Source organism: Panthera uncia, chromosome B1 (genome assembly GCF_023721935.1).
Source record: "Panthera uncia isolate 11264 chromosome B1, Puncia_PCG_1.0, whole genome shotgun sequence".
Lineage (NCBI taxonomy): Eukaryota > Metazoa > Chordata > Mammalia > Carnivora > Felidae > Panthera > Panthera uncia.
Genome location: NC_064811.1, coordinates 180,264,573 through 180,281,129, shown reverse-complemented (window position 1 = coordinate 180,281,129; position 16,557 = coordinate 180,264,573). Strand labels below are relative to the sequence as shown.

General features: G+C 43.6%; 1 protein-coding gene across 1 annotated transcript in view; it reads right to left on the bottom strand.

The window, feature by feature from the left end:
• PDGFRL (platelet derived growth factor receptor like) overlaps positions 1-16,557 on the bottom strand; it is a 69,431-nt gene that overhangs the window by 32,282 nt on the left and 20,592 nt on the right. The gene's annotated exons all lie outside the window — the stretch shown is intronic.

The following is a 16,557-nucleotide window of genomic DNA, read 5'->3' as shown; positions in this document are numbered from 1 at the left end:
ACATCTTACAGCTAAAGAAGGCTCCAGCTGTTATTGGCCCTGTACAGACATTATGAATCAAACTGACAAGGAAGAGAAGTAACTGACATCGAAGTAGACTACATCCACCCAAGGCACCAATCAAGACTTCATACTTTAACTAAACAAGAAACCTTTCTCCTTTTTCTTTTCTTTACTCTCGCATTGGCCTAGAAAGATAATGCCCTCATCTGTATCTCCCAGGCCACTCCTAAAAGGGTAATCTTTCAGACGGCTAAATCTGTCAGGGTGTAGGAGATCCCCTGATCCTCCCTATGACCACTTTCTCTATTCCCAATGTCACTGTAAACTACAATTGACCACCTCAGCAATATGTACCAAATCAGACACATTTGAACATGTGAATCTTAGTACATTTGTACCTCCACATTCCCATGATTATCCAAATCAGATTTGCCCCCAATGATTAGGAGATCTTACTAGCCCATCTTTGTGAACACATAGGATGCCCTTTTATTTCAGGATAGGAGATTGTCTTCTATCTGTCTCTTCTATCATATTCACTAAAAACTTAATTGACCCCTGGTATAGGAATAAGTACAAATGAGAATACGATTAGAAATCTCTCCTTAAGTCTTGGAGACACTTCAGATTCCATTGCCAAGACACTAACGACCCAGCAAAGATCCTTACACTCTCTAGCCAAAGTCATCCTTTTTTTTTTTAATGTATATTTAGTTTTGAGAGAGAGAGTGTGAGTGGGGCAAGTGTAGAGAGAGAGGGGGACAGAGAATCTGAAGCGGGCTCTACCCTGACAGCAGAGAGCCCCATGTGGGGCTCAAACTCACGAACCATGAGATCATGACCTGAGCCGAAGTCAGATGCTTAACCGACTAAACCACCCAGGCACCACCGGCCAAAGTTATTCTTGGTAACATAATTATCGTTCAGATGAGCAATAAGGTGTCCGTGCTGTGGCCAACAGCACCTGCAGTACCTAGATTAACATTTCTGGGGAAGCTGAAACTCAGTTACGTATGGTCACTGGGCAAGCTACAAGCCTTGAAAGGGGGACTCCTTTTACAGGAGTCTCTCTTTGGTTTGGGTCTTGGGGACCAAGACTCCAAAGTGCACTCCAAACATTTTTGGAAATTATCCTTCTTACACTTATTATAAGAATCTCTGACACACTGTAGTCTCTTGGAGGCTTTAAATGCATGTTTGCAGTCACTAACCACCAAACAAATGTCTCCCTGAAACTGGAATGTCAAAAAAGGAACGAAGAAAATGACTGACTAAAAAACTGTGAGCCTGAAGTCATGACCTGTGAATACCACAGTGATTCAGCAAAAAACAGGATCAAGGAAAGTTTTGAGAACCACAAATTGGTCGTTGTGAGTGGTGCTGGTGCCTTAAATCTTTACCACGTCTCTCAGGCTGAGTTCAATCAAAAGGGGGTAAATGTTAAAAAGAAACAATAGGCTCAAAATGGAGTCACTTATGTTAGGTCCCACCAAGACTTAATACCTAACCTAACTGCAGTTTTAGCCTCTTCTCCGGAGTGGAATTTTAAACCAGTGAATCTGGAATTTCCTGATAGGCACTAGAAAGGTCATCTGTATGATAAGACCTTCTGCCATTCCCCCTAAAGGAAAGTGACCTAGTCTAAAACAATACTTTCTTTTCTTTTGCTTATAACTTCCTTGTCCCATCCCATTTCTGCCTATAAAAGGCTGCCTGAAGTTTTGTTCTTTAATAGTTGGTTAAGAGCATGCATTCAGGAGTCATATTCCTTTGTTCAACTCCTGTCTCCACCACTTACTACTGGCTCTGTTAGATTAGACAGTTAGGCTTCAACAGGATACCTGCAGGTCAGCAAAGAGGAAATCATGGTCATCTATCCACAAGGTCAGAGGCCTGTCCTCACAGCACTCCACAAGAAGCCAGATGGAACCAGAAAGGCCCAAGATGGCAGATGCCATGACAGAAAACGCCCAACCAAATTAGGAAGAAAATTAGGAAGAAGCAAAAATCCTGCTTCCCAGCCCCAAGTAATAAATATTTTGCCCCCTAGTTAACAACTGCTGATAAAAGATAGAAACCCAAACCCTGGGGGCGCAGTGCTCTCTCTCTTGAGCTGGCCTGCTCTCATATCTTGAGCATGCTTTTCACTTTAATAAATTTTCCCATTTGTGTTATTCAGCTGCTATGCTACATGTCTGTCCTTGAATTCACTCTTGTGACAAGACCAAGAAGCTTTGGCACTTGTCTGGGTCTGGCTGGGTCAAGCCTCAACCCCCGCGATGTCCCCAGTTACCCGACAACAGTTCAGTGACCATGAACAAGTTATCTAATCTTGCCGTACTCAGTTTCCTCATCTGAGACATGGAGATAATAACAGTCTCTAGGGTTATGAGAATTAAATTAGTAAATGTACATACAAGGTACCAGAAGGATGCTAGCACAGCATAATCGCTCACAAATGTTAGATGCTATTGGTATGGCCCAGTACACACTGATCTAAGCTTCTCACACCCTACGCTGAATGCCTTTATCACGTAATGCTTTGCAGTTTGCAACTTTGAACTCCCTATTATATTTTGCTAGTGAAATGATCCCTTCCCAAACAGAAACCTTGTCTTATGCTTGTCTATACCACAGCCTTCTGCTTGGCATAATGCTATGTGGACAAGAGTCATAGGTGACTGTACAGAAGAGAAGAGAATTCAGTGAGCGAAATGGAGTTGAAGGTTCATACTCACTGGCCCCATGCCATCTAACTTGAATTAAGTACAAGTTCTAAGAGTTATTTTTGAACTTGAAGGGACTTTAGAAATCATCTGCTTGGGATATAAAATCAATGCACAGAAATCCGTTGCATTCCTATACACAAACAATGAAGCAAAAGAAAGAGAAATCAAGGAATTGACTCATTTACAATTGCATCAAAAACCATAAAATACCTAGGAATAAATCTAAACAAAGAGGTGAAAAATCTATACATTGAAAACTATAGAAAGCTTATGAAAGAAATTGAAGAAGACACCAAAAAATGGAAAAATATTCCAAGCTCCTGGACAGGAAGAACAAATATTGTTAAAATGCCAATATTACCCAAAGCAATCTACATATTCAATGCGATCCCTATCAAAATAACACCAGCATTCTTCACAGAGCTAGAACAAACAATCCTAAATTTGTATGGAACCAGAAAAGACCCCAAATAGCCAAAGCAATCTTGAAAAAGAAAACCAAAGCAGGAGGCATCACAATCCCGGACTTCGAGCTGTATTACAAAGCTGTAATCATCAAGACAGTTATGGTACTAGCACAAGAACACTCAGATCAATGGAACAGAATAGAGAATTCAGAAATGGACCCACAAACGTATGGCCAACTCATCTTTGACAAAGCAGGAAAGAATATCCAGTGGAATAAAGACAGTCTCTTCAGCAAGTGTGCTGGGAAAACTGGACAGTAACATGCAGGAAAATGAACCTGGACCACTTTCTTACAGCATACACAAAAATAAACTCAAAATGGATGAAAGACCTCAATGTAAGACAGGAAGCCATCAAAATCCTCGAGGAGAAAGCAGGCAAAAATCTCTTTGACCTTGACCGCAGCAACTTCTTACTCAACATGTCTCCAGAGGCAAGGGAAACAAAAGCGAACATGAACTATTGGGATCTCATCAAAATAAAAAGCTTCTGCACAGCGAAGGAAACAATCAGCAAAACTAAAAGGCAACAGACAGAATGGGAGAAGATATTTGCAAACAACATATCAGATAAAGGTTTAGTATCCAAAATCTATAAAGAACTTACCAAACTCAACACCCAAAAAACCAATAATCCAGTGAAGAAATGGGCAAAAGACATGAATAGACACTTCTCCAAAGAAGACATCCAGATGGCCAACCGACACATGACAAAAATGCTCAACATTACTCATCATCCGGGAAATACAAATCAAAACCACAATGAGATACCACCTGACGCCTGTCAGAATGGCTAACATTGACAACTCAGGCAACAGCAGATGTTGGCGAGGATGTGGAGAAAGGATCTCTTTTGCATTGCTGGTGGGAATGCAAGCTGGTGCAGCCACTCTGGAAAACAGTATGGAAGTTCCTCAAAAAATTAAAAATAGAACTACCCTATGACCCAGCAATTGCACTATTAGGTATTTCTCCAAGGGATACAGTTGTGCTGTTTCAAAGGGATACATGCACCCCATGTTTATAGCAGCACTATCAACAATAGCCAAAGTATGGAAACAGCCCAAATGTCCATTGATGGATGAATGGAGAAAGAAGATGTGGTATATATATATAGAATGGAGTATTATTTGGCAATCAAAAAGAATGAATTCTTGCTATTTGCAACTCTGTGGATGGAACTAAAGGGTATCATCCGAGTGACATTAGTCAGTCAGAGAAAGACAAATTTCATATGACTTCACTCATATGAGGACGTTAAGATACAAAACAGATGAATATAAAGGAAGGGAAGCAAAAATAATATAAAAACAGGGAGGGGGACAAAACATAAGAGACTCTTAAATATGGAGAACAAACAGAGGGTTGCTAGAGGGGGTGGGGGGGGCGGGCTAAATGGATAAGGGGCATTAAGGAATCTACTCCTGAAATCATTGTTGCACTATATGCTAACTAACTTAGATGTAAATTAAAAAAAGAAAGAAAGCTTAAATCCCTTGTTCAAGGTCACAGAGCTAGTTAGAGAACATGTCAGAATATGAAACCAATCTGTCTAATCCTAACTACAGTGTTATTTCCTGAATAATTCTCATTTAATCAAAATAAAAGTGTTTCAACAACAACAACAAAACAAAAACGAAAACGAAATCATCTGCTTGGATCCCTCATTTTACAGAGATCAAGTGACTCACCCAAGGTCACACAGCCAGTTAGAGTCAGAGCTGGGAACGGAATCCCTTGGCATGCTTCCCACTGTGCACTAGAAAGGAAACCTGTGTCTATTATTTCTAATACATAACCAAGGGCTGACCAAATGTGTGACTGAGAGGAAGTTTACGGGTGATGGTAAGAGAGAAACTTAGCAGATGTGCACTCCCCGTGGAGAAGCGCATAGAAATAAAAAATCATTGTCATGTGATTCAGACCAGGTCATCTCTCAGACTTGGCAACCATAGGATTCTGAGGGACAGGGGTCATTCATGTTAACAATTCACATTACTGCCTTTCTGGCAATTCTAATTATACTAGGGAGAGCAAGCCCATGAGCACTTCTCTGAGTAACATGAAGAAAAGATCCCCCAGCTCTGCTCAGCTGAATCCTCAAGGCCACATCTTCAGGGGAGAACAGACCCTGGAAGAGGAGCTGGCAGAAGACAATGGAGCCAGCCTCCACCAGCCTTGCGAGGAAAACAAGCTGTGGTTACTAATCCGCTGGCCTACGGCCACAGCGAGCGTATTATGGTCAAGTTATAATAGTGAATGCAGCACCCACGGGCCAGGCTCCGTTCACACCCTCCGCAAGGAACGCGCAGCAGAGAGAGATCCACACAACCTCCCACCTTGCTAACACTTCAAGGTGCCCACTGACACTAATGCCACTTGGATGATAAATCTGAACAAGCCTGAAGAAGCAGACTGCCTTCTTGAGACCAGAAGGGCTCTGGGAATTAGACTCAAGCCGCATTTACTTTTACTAAAAGCTGCACTGACTTGAGACACCCCTTCACCTCTGTGGGTCGAATCTATTCGTTTATAAAATGTAGGGTCCCGGCTGAATCAGTGGTTCCCGAAGCTGATGGCACAGGCTTATCCCTTGGGAGGTTTTACACATTTCTTTCCCCGTCCCTCCATCTTATGCTTAAGGCCAGTCTCCTGCAATCAAATAATCAATCCCTCAATGAATTGATCTTCTTCTCTAGCCCTTGCTGATAGCTATCTTCTCCCCTTCCCATCAGCCCCCACTCACTCACCCTGGACCACCAGGTGTCCATAGGTGCTCTGTGATTATATACGGTACGTATGTCATTTATTCCACTAGTTCAAAAACTGCTGTGGTCTGGACCGCTTCTGTTTTGTTTTCGCATATGCCTTCCTGACATAGTGAACTGTCTCTCTATATAAAATAGGCTACCGGTAATTCTGTCTGACATGCACTCTGCTCAGCCGAACACCTATTAGTCTCAAGCTGTGACACAGTTGCCCTGGTCACCCCTCCTGCTTGTATACATATGGTTGTGCCCCCCTGCCCCTTCCCCCAGGACGGCCACCAGCTGATAGCATATCTTGTACCATTTCATGAGCCACCTATGTAAACAAATGTATGAGGGCATATTCTCTCATATCAGTTTTGGTTGGTACATAGGATCCCACGTCTTGCTTTGTCCCAGCTACCATGTCAAGTTCATAAAGTAAAGCAAGGTTCTAAGGGGCAAGTGTGAGCTTGTGCCATATGAGCTCTCCTTTGAGGCAAGTGAGGCATTGACGGAACCTGGCTACTAAGAGGTAGGGCGAGGTTGGGATTAAGGCATTATTCAGTAGGATCTGAAAGGCAGAATCCAGGGCAAAGTCAAGGTCAAGCCCAAAAGACAACCTGAACAAAGGGTGTATGCACAGTCAAACAAGGAGAGGGAATAGAATCTCAAGGCCCCAGGACAGAAGGAATGTTTCGGAATGTAGGATGATGGGAGGTGACAGCCGAGGTTCTGGGTGGATTCCCTAGGGCAGTGACTTTACCCCTGCCCACCTGCAGCCGGCTGCCATGGTAGGGGAGATTGCTGTGAAGGGAAGCAGAGCCCAGAACCTGGAGACAAAGCTCTAAAATCTGTTTAGCTGGTTTTTATAATGTGCCATTCTATACAGTTATACACAAGCAAACATAAAAATTCCCATTTTAGGGGCACCTGGGTGGCTCTGTTGGTTCAGCTCAGGTCATGATCTCACAGTTCGTGGGTTCGTGCCCCACATCAGGCTCTGTGCTGACAGCTTAGAGCCTGGAGCCTGCTTTGGATTCTGTGTCTCCCTCTCTCTCTGTCCCTCCCTCACTCACGCTCTCTCTCTCTCTCTCTCAAAAATAAAATAAACACTAAAAAAAATTCCCACTTTATAGCTTATCCCTTAGTCCTCTTTTCTTGCTTCCTCTTCCGACATACCTTTCAAAATGGTCTTATTTACATTTTGCGTATTTAAATATTTGTCAGAAGACGATGAGGCTATGTTAGCATTTTCATTTTTGCACATTAAATCTTGTATCTCACACACATACACATCTTTTTTTATGGTGGGTGTACATATTTTTTAAAGCAGGGTTTTGTTTGTAAAATACAGGCAATCACCTAATGTTATCCTATAAATAATGTCCCATTTTACGATAGTCTCCAACATTATCATCACGTATAGTGCTGTGATATTCCTTTAGTGTCTTTGGTTTGATGCATTAATTTGACTTTATTGTCATCTTACTATATTTTAATGCTGTGCAATACATCTGGGATCACAGAACCCAACCTTCAGGAGGCTCAAGCAATGAAATGTTTTGGTTAATAATTCTTTTTAAACAAGAACAAGAAACATTTTTCTGCTTTATTTATAAATTAGCCTCCAAGCCTAGTTCACTTTTCCTTTCACACAAGGCTGTGTAATGCACGCCAACCCATTTCCCTGCCTAGTAGACTGGAGGTTCCTGGATCTTCAAGTATTCAGGACCCTGAGTCTGACTATCAGTAAGCACTCCACCGCATCACGGACATCTAGAGTTGGCACAAGACTGAGCTATATGCCCACAACAATTAAAAAAAAAAAAACACTCCTGAAACAACTGGCTGTTTTCCTGTGATTTACCTCTTTGGGTGCAGTCTTCTGAACAAAAATAGCTCATCTTTACTGATTCAAGCTTTACTTGCATGACTTCATTGTATCCCAACGGCCCCACATTGTGGCTGCTTCTATGATTGCCCTCCCCCACCCATGTCCTGACAGGAACAGAGCTGTTTTTCTGCAACGTGAACATTGTCAGGACATCTAGTACACCCGGGGAAGTCTTGTATCCTGCCACTGCCCCACCCCCGCCCCATCCATCCCTGGGGGATGTTGGAAGGCCTGGCACCGGTACCACGGAGTCTGGGAAGAGAGAGCTGTACCTTTAGGGGTGGATAAGCTATTTACTTTTCATTCAGCTGTGTTTGGGGGTAGAAACCCACTTGAAGGCAAGTATTGGAGTTCGGCTGTTCCCACCACACATGGGACCCAAACAGCACTCCTAGGTAAGTCCAAAAGCCAAAGGAGGGTGCCAGAATTTTCGTGAAACCTCATCATTTGTTCTGCTCCAAAAATAAGGCAAAATGAGCTTCAAAGGAAATTGAGCTTGAATTAAAAAGAAACGTGCACAGCCATATGAAAGCACTTGCTGTCTCTGAACTGTGTATTTGAACATGGTTAAGACGGTCAATTTCACAACTATGTTTATTTGACCGGCAGAAAATAAACCGAAGGGGGAAAAAAAGACATCTGGCTCAGTACAACACCACAATGTGATTCACAATATTTACCAAAATCTGTGCCGATTCTCTCTCAACAGCGGGATTCTTCTGTTCATCAACACATCTTAACATCCTTCTCTCTTTTTAAAATGTCCTCCAGACCACACTCCTTCGTGAGGCTGTAAAGGATTAGGTTGGCCGGGCGCCAGCTGTCTGCTTCTTCGGCCGCCCTCCCTTTGTGTTGTCGGTGGGTGGAGTGAGCCCCGTGAGAACAGATGCCCTCCCCTCTCTCTGGAAGCTATTTATTGTTTTCATAGGAACCAGCCACCAAAGAGATCGCCTGTGCCCCACCCACTCCTCCGAACTTCAAGTTCTTGACTGGAAAATGCTAACATCCGACCAGACACACAGAAACGTCCTGAAAGACAATGCCTGGGCCCTGATTTTCTAGGAGGGTCAGGGTTTTTTTATGATCAGATCAGCCCAGCTTGTTTTCACGGCTGTGACGATGTTAACAAGCCAGCTTTAATCTACAACATCTGTCTGTTCTTACCCAACATCGATTTATAATTTAAACCATCATCTGGGCCCTCTGTCTTAAGTTTCTTATTTTCTTCCCTGGCTCACCACTGTGCCAAGATTCCCCCTGCTCTAAACTCTGAAAGTCTATTATGAAGAGACTGAAGGAATAAAATGTTTCCAGAGAAGACGGAAGTGGATTATTTGATTGCCCAATAGAGGATGATCAGATGATCCAAAATACTCTTATATTAACGTTTTTTATATTATCAATAGAATAAAAGCATTTTTTTTTTTTTTTTAATTTGCAAAGAAACATTAGGTCCAAGAATGTCTGTAGACCTCAGTTTGCGGAGAATGGGCGAGGTGCACGGAGGAAGAGCGGGTACACCTGTGACTGGGAACTGACCTTGTCTTTCTCCCAAAGGCAGTGAGAAGTAATAACCCTCACGCTGTGGTGCTCAGAACCCTCTGTACTTTCTCTGTGTATCGATTAGTGAAGGCTTTAGGTCAACAACTCGCCAGGCCCTTCCATTTCACTCTAAGTGCCTCAGCACAGCTGACAAGGCCCTCTGTGGGCCAACTCCTGCTTACCTTCCAGCGTCATCTCTCCTCGGTCACCTTCTTTCTCCTCCCAGGCCTGGAGCCACCCTGTCTTCCCAACACCCTCAATGCCCCAGGCGCTATACTCTCTCAGCTCTAGGCAGCTCCCCCTACTGTTCTCTCCGGAATTTTCTTACATTCTTTCCCATCCCCTTCTGCACCTGGTCAACTCTCAGGCTTCAGGTATTCCCTTGAGTTTTCTCCTCTCTGACCCTGTGCTTCCGCTAAAAAGGCACTCACGCGGTGATGTATTAAAATTGCTTGCTTAGGTGCACCTGGGTGGCTCAGTTGGTTAAGCGTCCGACTTTGGCTCAGGTCATGATCTCACGGTCTGTGAGTTAGAGCCCTGCATCGGGCTCTGTGCTGACAGCTGGGAGCCTGGAGCCTGCTTCGGATTCTGTGTCTCCCTCTCTCTCTGCCCCTCCCCCATTCACACTGGTCTCTGTCTCTCAAAAAAGGAATAAATGTTAAAAAAAATTTTTTTATTTGCTTGTTTAATAGTGTCTTTCCCTAGGATTAAAAGCTCTACAGTGCAGATGTTGTGTCTATCCTGGTCATCATTGTATCTCCAGCATCTACCTAGCAGCACAGGACCACGAACATCAGAGATGCTAAAACAACAACAATAATAATAATAATAAATATATATTACATACATATAAATATATATTATAGAATAAATAATAAAAATAAATAATATTATTTATTATTATATATTATTATTGAGGGAAAAGAAGAACAAACAAAATTAAGGGAGGGTTGCCCTGGAAAGATGGACAAACAGTGGGAAAGCAGGAGGGGTGATGGGCAAAGGAATCATGAAACAGAACATTCCAGGGCACCTGGGTGACCTGGTAGGTTAACCCTCAGACTTCAGCTCAGGTCATGGTCTCGTGGTTCGTTAGTTCAAGCTCTGCGTCGGGCTCTATGCTGACAGCTCAGAGCCTGCAGCCTACTTCAGATACTGTCTCCCTCTCTGCCCCCCCCCCTCTCCCTCTCAAAAATAAATAGACATTAAAAACAAAAAATGAAATAGAACACTCAATAAATAATAACAAATATACTCAGAAAAATATCCTTGCTGTTTCTGATCTCAAAAGAGTGGAGATCTATGTGATCTGGGATGGACTAAATCTGAAATTACAATCTGAATCCATTTCAGCACCTAAACATACAGAATCTTCAGCACATTACTGTTAGCCTCCGAAGGACCACCTAAGCCATTCAAGTGCCCAGTGCTCTGAGAAGACTCAGCCCGACCAGTGAATTTATCCCGGAGGGGCACAGGAACTAACAAATGCCCACCCCTTTTTTATCTGTGTGTTTTGGGAAACTGAATTCTAGACTGCTGAAAATAGAACTTGAAACTCACCACCGAGTATTCTAAGAGAAGGAGAGAACTATCAGCACAAGGGTGTAATTATTTTACCCAACCGGTCCTCCTTTGAAAGGTTTGTTTTACTGGCGAAAGGATTAGAAGCGTAACACGGCTGAAACCTGCCATCTAGTGGGCCTTCTAATCACATGGGTTCCCCAACGCGAATGGAGCAGGCATAAGGGGAGACCCGGAAGAAACCCTAGACAGCATCATCTCGGGTCATCCCTGGCAGTGGTCAACGTCCACTTGCAGGATGAGGGGCCATTGAGGGACTTCTTTCAAAGCAGCCCAGTGTAATGTTTTCCCTTTCTGATGTCCACAAAGCTAACCGAAATCGATGTGAAATTTCAATTAGTTTCAATTCAAAGCAGTCCTAGCAAGAAATCAGTGCCCCCTCTGGAAAAGCGTATAACTTTTATTCCTGTGATGAGTCTTAACTTTAGAAATCAGATTTGTAAGTCAAGTACTCAAAAAGCTAAAGAAAAAAAAAGTCAACATCAAATCTCTCTTCCCTGAAGCCACTACCTCCAGGAGGACGAGAGTGCTCTTTGGTGTGTGTCCCATCAGACACACGTCAGAGCACCTGGGCAGAACCACAGCCCAAGTGTCGGGGACCAAGAGGCCAGGGTCTAAGGCTCACACTGCCCCTCACCTGCTGTCACTCCGGACCAGCCATCTACCTTCTAGGATGCTCAGTTTCTTCATTTGTTAAGAAGAAGGCACTGAAGCATAATGGCTACTAAGGTTACTAAGGTCCTTTTGTCTCTCAAGTTCCATGACCTTGTTCCTGGAGTCGCAGTTCTCATGAGTCCAGGGGCCTGACTTCTGACCCACTCTGTGCTCAGTGCCCAGCACCACACTCACACTCAGACACTGATGGAGGGTCTGTGTGTACTGGGCGCTGTGCTGGGTCCTAGGAAAACACTGATGAATAAACAGACACATCTCTGCCAAGCCTTTAGCTGAGTGAGGGACATGAACACAACATAATGACTGAGGTGATTGTTCTGTTGCTGCTGAGGGCTTCAGTGAGGGTGTATAACTGGGCCTAGTGTAGGGCAGGGACTGAGAGGACCTGACAGGCCTGGGTCTGAAGATTGGACCGGAGGTCTTGGAATATGTGCATGACAGGCAGGAGGACCCAAATGGGCAAAGACCCAGGCAAGAAGAAAGAAGATTGGCACATCTGGGCATCAGAAAGGGTCCAAAGAACCTGGAGTGTGAATAACAAGAGACTGAAGTGAAACGAAATAGGAGAGAAAGACAGAGGTCACCTTATGCATGGCCTTGTGGGCCATATCAGAAGTTTCAACTTAATTCTAAGAGCAACAGAATTGCTCTAATGAAGGGCTTAAAGCAGGAATGTGACAGAACCAGATGTGCTTCTTTGAAAGGTCTGACTGCTGTGTGGAAGACTGAGGTCAGGTTCAAGATTGGGTACAGAAAAGCTAGGTTACAGGATTATGCTGTAGTCCATGCAAAGACTAGAGTCATTGCTGCCATGGTGGAAAGAAGAAATAACTAAAAGTTATCAAGAAATAACTAAATAGCAGTGTCATTGGGGCATCCAATAGTAGTTGATTGGATGTGGAAATGAAAGGGAAGTTTCCAAGGTGATTCCAGGCCTTTGATCAAGGGCAAGTGGGTAGAATTAGTGCCATTCACTGAACTGAAGGATACAGGAGGATGACCAGGTGTGGAGAAAGCTTATGAGCTCAGTTTTAGATGACTACGTTTAGAGAAAGGCTCAGGCACTTGAGCAGGCTGCTGGAGAGGCGTATCTGGTGCTCAGCAGAAACAGTTAGGTGTGCCATATGATTGAAGGAAGGCATTTGGCAGCATGTAACGAGAAGAGAAGAAGACACAGAACCAACATTTAATGTCTGGGGGAGTAGGTGAGCAGAGCTGGTAAAACAAACTTCAAGGAGGGGCCCTTGAGGCAGGAAGAAAACTGGCAGAAAATGGTGCTGTGGAAGCCAAGCGTGTTCCCTTCTGCTGAATGGACCGGTGGAGCAGGTCACACAAGGATTGACAAGAAAGCTCTGGATTTCGTGACCTTGACGTTGGTGATTAAATGTCTGTAGAGTAGTGGTGCAGGAGTCAGGTGGAGTAGGTGGAGGGTAAATAGGAGAGGACAGAGGAGACAATGAGTGAAGAGAGAGAGACTCCTCCAAGGAGCTTGACTGTGAAGGTGAGAGAGGAAGGTGGCTGGAAGGCACTTGGGGGCCAAGGCAGGATTTCTTAATATGGAGAAGGCTTATGGAGAGGACCCACGGGGAAGGGGAGCTTGAAGATGCCCAACAGAGAGGCAATAACTGATATCTCAAGGCACCTGAGAAAGCATGCAAGGGTGAGATCCGGGTACAGGCACAGTTTGGTCTCAGGAGGGAGGGAGAATCCTTCCTCCACTCTAACTGTAAGAACAGAGAAGGAAGAGATGCGCTAAGATGAAGTCAAGGCAACTCAAAGGCTCCGATTTCTCAATAAATTGAGAATTTCATTAGCTCAAAGTGAGAGAGATGGAAAAGATCAGAGGTTTAGGAAGAGAGTAAAAGTGAGCTTTCTGAGAAATCTCTCCAGCTTTGCCAGATACAAGTGACGTGACCACAATCTAATTGCACCCATCTGGCCGCTGTATGGGTTCCTCCAACAGTGCTCAGTGCCCAAGTGTGGGCAAGAAGAAGTGGGAGAACAGGTTCATCTGGGGTTGGAAATTTCCAAGAAGGAATGAAGGAAAAACAGAGGGCAACATAACTTACTTAGGATGGATTCAAAAGTTTGGTGGAGGGGTCCCTGGGGGGCTCCGTTGGTTGAGCGTCTGACCTCAGCTCGGGTCATGATCTCACAGTTCGTGAGTTCGAGCCCCGCGCTGGGCTCTGTGCTGACAGCTCAGGGCCTGGAGCCTGCTTCAGATCCTGTGTCTCCCTCTCTCTCTGCCTCTCCCCCGCTTGTGCTCTGTCTCTCTCTCTCTCAAAAATAAATAAAATGTGAAAAAATTTAAAAAAGTTTGGTAGAAAGAACAAACTCTGGAGTCTAATGAGCACAGAAGGAGACAAGATGGATAAAGAGGGGAAGTTGCTGGGGAGGGGGTGTCAGCTGACGAAATGGCTCCATGAGATGAAGTAACAAAAGGCTGAGATAGTGGGGATGGGTCCAAGGTGGCACGGGACCCTCGATATAAAATTCATCCATATTTTGTCATCACCCTCCACCCCATATATACAGTGCACATGTCGGTACTAAGTGTATTTATCTTTGAATGTTGAATGAACAAATGCATGATGAAGAACTGGCTTCCGATATGATCACTAATCCCCTGGGGAAACCATCGACTGTTTCCTGAGTTTTGTTGTGTGCCAGGTACTGTTCAAGGTGCTAGGAATCTGATGATGAACCGAACAAACGTGGTATTTGCCAGCAAAGGGCTTAGATTTTCATGGGGGAAGATGGACACAGGCCTCAGATTACAAAGATTAAGTAAGTGAAAAAGGAAAGATGTGTGCAGTCTTTTGTGGATCTTCTGTATTAAAAGTCACATTGGCTGTGCATAGTTCCCTGATTTATCTGAGTCTTGGTCGCAATTAACTTTCCCAAAAGATCACTTGATTATTGTGCTTGAGAAATATACACTGCTTAGTAATGATTAGTTGCACTTCATTGAACATTTACTAGGGGCCAGGTTGTGCTTACAATAGATAATATAATCTCCATAATCCAGGTGAGGAAAGTGGGTTCTAGGCAAATGACTGAGCAAAGATCACTTTGCTGGTTCGGGGCGCCTGGGTGGCTCAGTCAGTTGCACTTCTGAATCTTGATCTCATAGTTCGTGAGATCAAGTCCCAGTTGGGCTCTGTGCTGACAGCACAGAGCCATCTTGGGATTCTCTCTCTCTCTCTATCTCTCTCTCTCTCTCTCAAAATAAATAAACTTAAAAAAAAAAAGATCACTTTTCTGGTTATTAGTAAAGGCAAGATTCCAATCTAGCTGTGCCTCAGCCTGACTTCTCTGTTCTATAACCCATTCCCTCTTCTGGTCAGGAGATTAAGTTTGGACAAATGTGGTAGCATTGTGGACTTTGTTCCAGAAAGCTACCAAAATTCCTTAAAATGACCAGGCTTTGTTGGAGGCACATCTGGGGAGCTTCCAAACCCAAAGCTGTCAGAATATTGGAAAGAACTCATTCCACAGGAAAAGAAAACACAGGATGAATACTTCCCCTCTATCCAAAGGTACCACGTCCCGGGAAAGACGTCAAGAATCAATTTGTTGAATCTCTGGTGTCAAATAAATCATGATTTTGTTGTTGTTGTTTGATATAGAGTCATGACTAGATGTTTTTCACATTTTTCACATTTTTTAAATAAAGTCCTTGGGGGCCTACATCTGTCTTTACTTTCTTATAAAGCCCTGACTGGGCTTTGAATGAATACACTTTAATGTTAAGAAGTCAAAATTGGCTTTTTCAGCTTTTTGATGTTTCTCTTCAATTCAGATTCATGTTCACTTTACTTGGAGTCCTCAGGATATTTTCAAACATATCGTGGCTAATGCAACTTTGAAAATACATCTAGAAAATACTAAATCTTCAGGGGCCAAATCATCTAGGTTTAAAACACTTAGTGTAAGTCCAAGATTAACTGTTCAGAATAATTTAAAATAGCTAAATTCTGGTGGTAAACAACATGTATTACATTTTTGTTTAATTTTCCCTTGGAAAATTAAGTCATTTAAAAGGTATATCGTTGTAAATCTGTCCAGATGTGTTCCAAGCAGGGGATGCACACACACAATTTAAGTGTGGACATGAAAACAGGAAAAACCATCTGATTGTTTCACCCCCAGCTCTTCATCCAACCTAATAGCCCTCAAGAAAAACTATACACTATTACATCCCATGAACCCAGAAGAGTATCTTCAGAATAAAATGTGGAAAAGTCTTAATACAAGAGGTTAGACAGCTGGGGAAATAGTAATTGTATGTATTTTAATTTATTTATTCTGCAAGGTGTACGTGTGTAAGAAGGGAAGAAGATTGGCTAGTCATTCAACAGCTAAATCAAAATGCCAAGGACTCAGTTAAGCCCCATGAAAAGCAGAGATTAAAAAAAAAGGGATTCATGGCGTGCCTAGGTGGTTCAGTTGTGTGCGTGGACTTCGGCTCAGGTCATGATCTCCCCGTTGGTGGGACTGAGTCCCATGTTGGGCTCTGTGCTGATAGTTCAGAGCCTGTTCTGCTTCGGATTCTGTGTCTCCCTCCCTCTCTGCCTGTCTCCCCCCAACCCCCACCCCCCACGCCGCTCGAGCTCTCTCTTTCTCTCCCTCAAAAATAAACATTAAAAAAATTTTTTTTTAATTAGAGAAAATTAAAAGACAACAAAAAAAAGTTGTCCTAAGTATGAACACTGCTCAAAAGAGGATGTACCCTCGGCCATGGGGAAGTGTACCCCTGGAGGCAGGACACAGCCTTTCCAGACAAAGTGACAGCAAGGCTGAAGTCAGCCAGGTGCAGAGGGGACCCCCGAGGGAGCCCAGGCCAGTGAAAGCAGCAATACTAATCTAGAGATTCCAAGTTCAAAGAGGTTCTCATCCCTCGGGGGAAGATG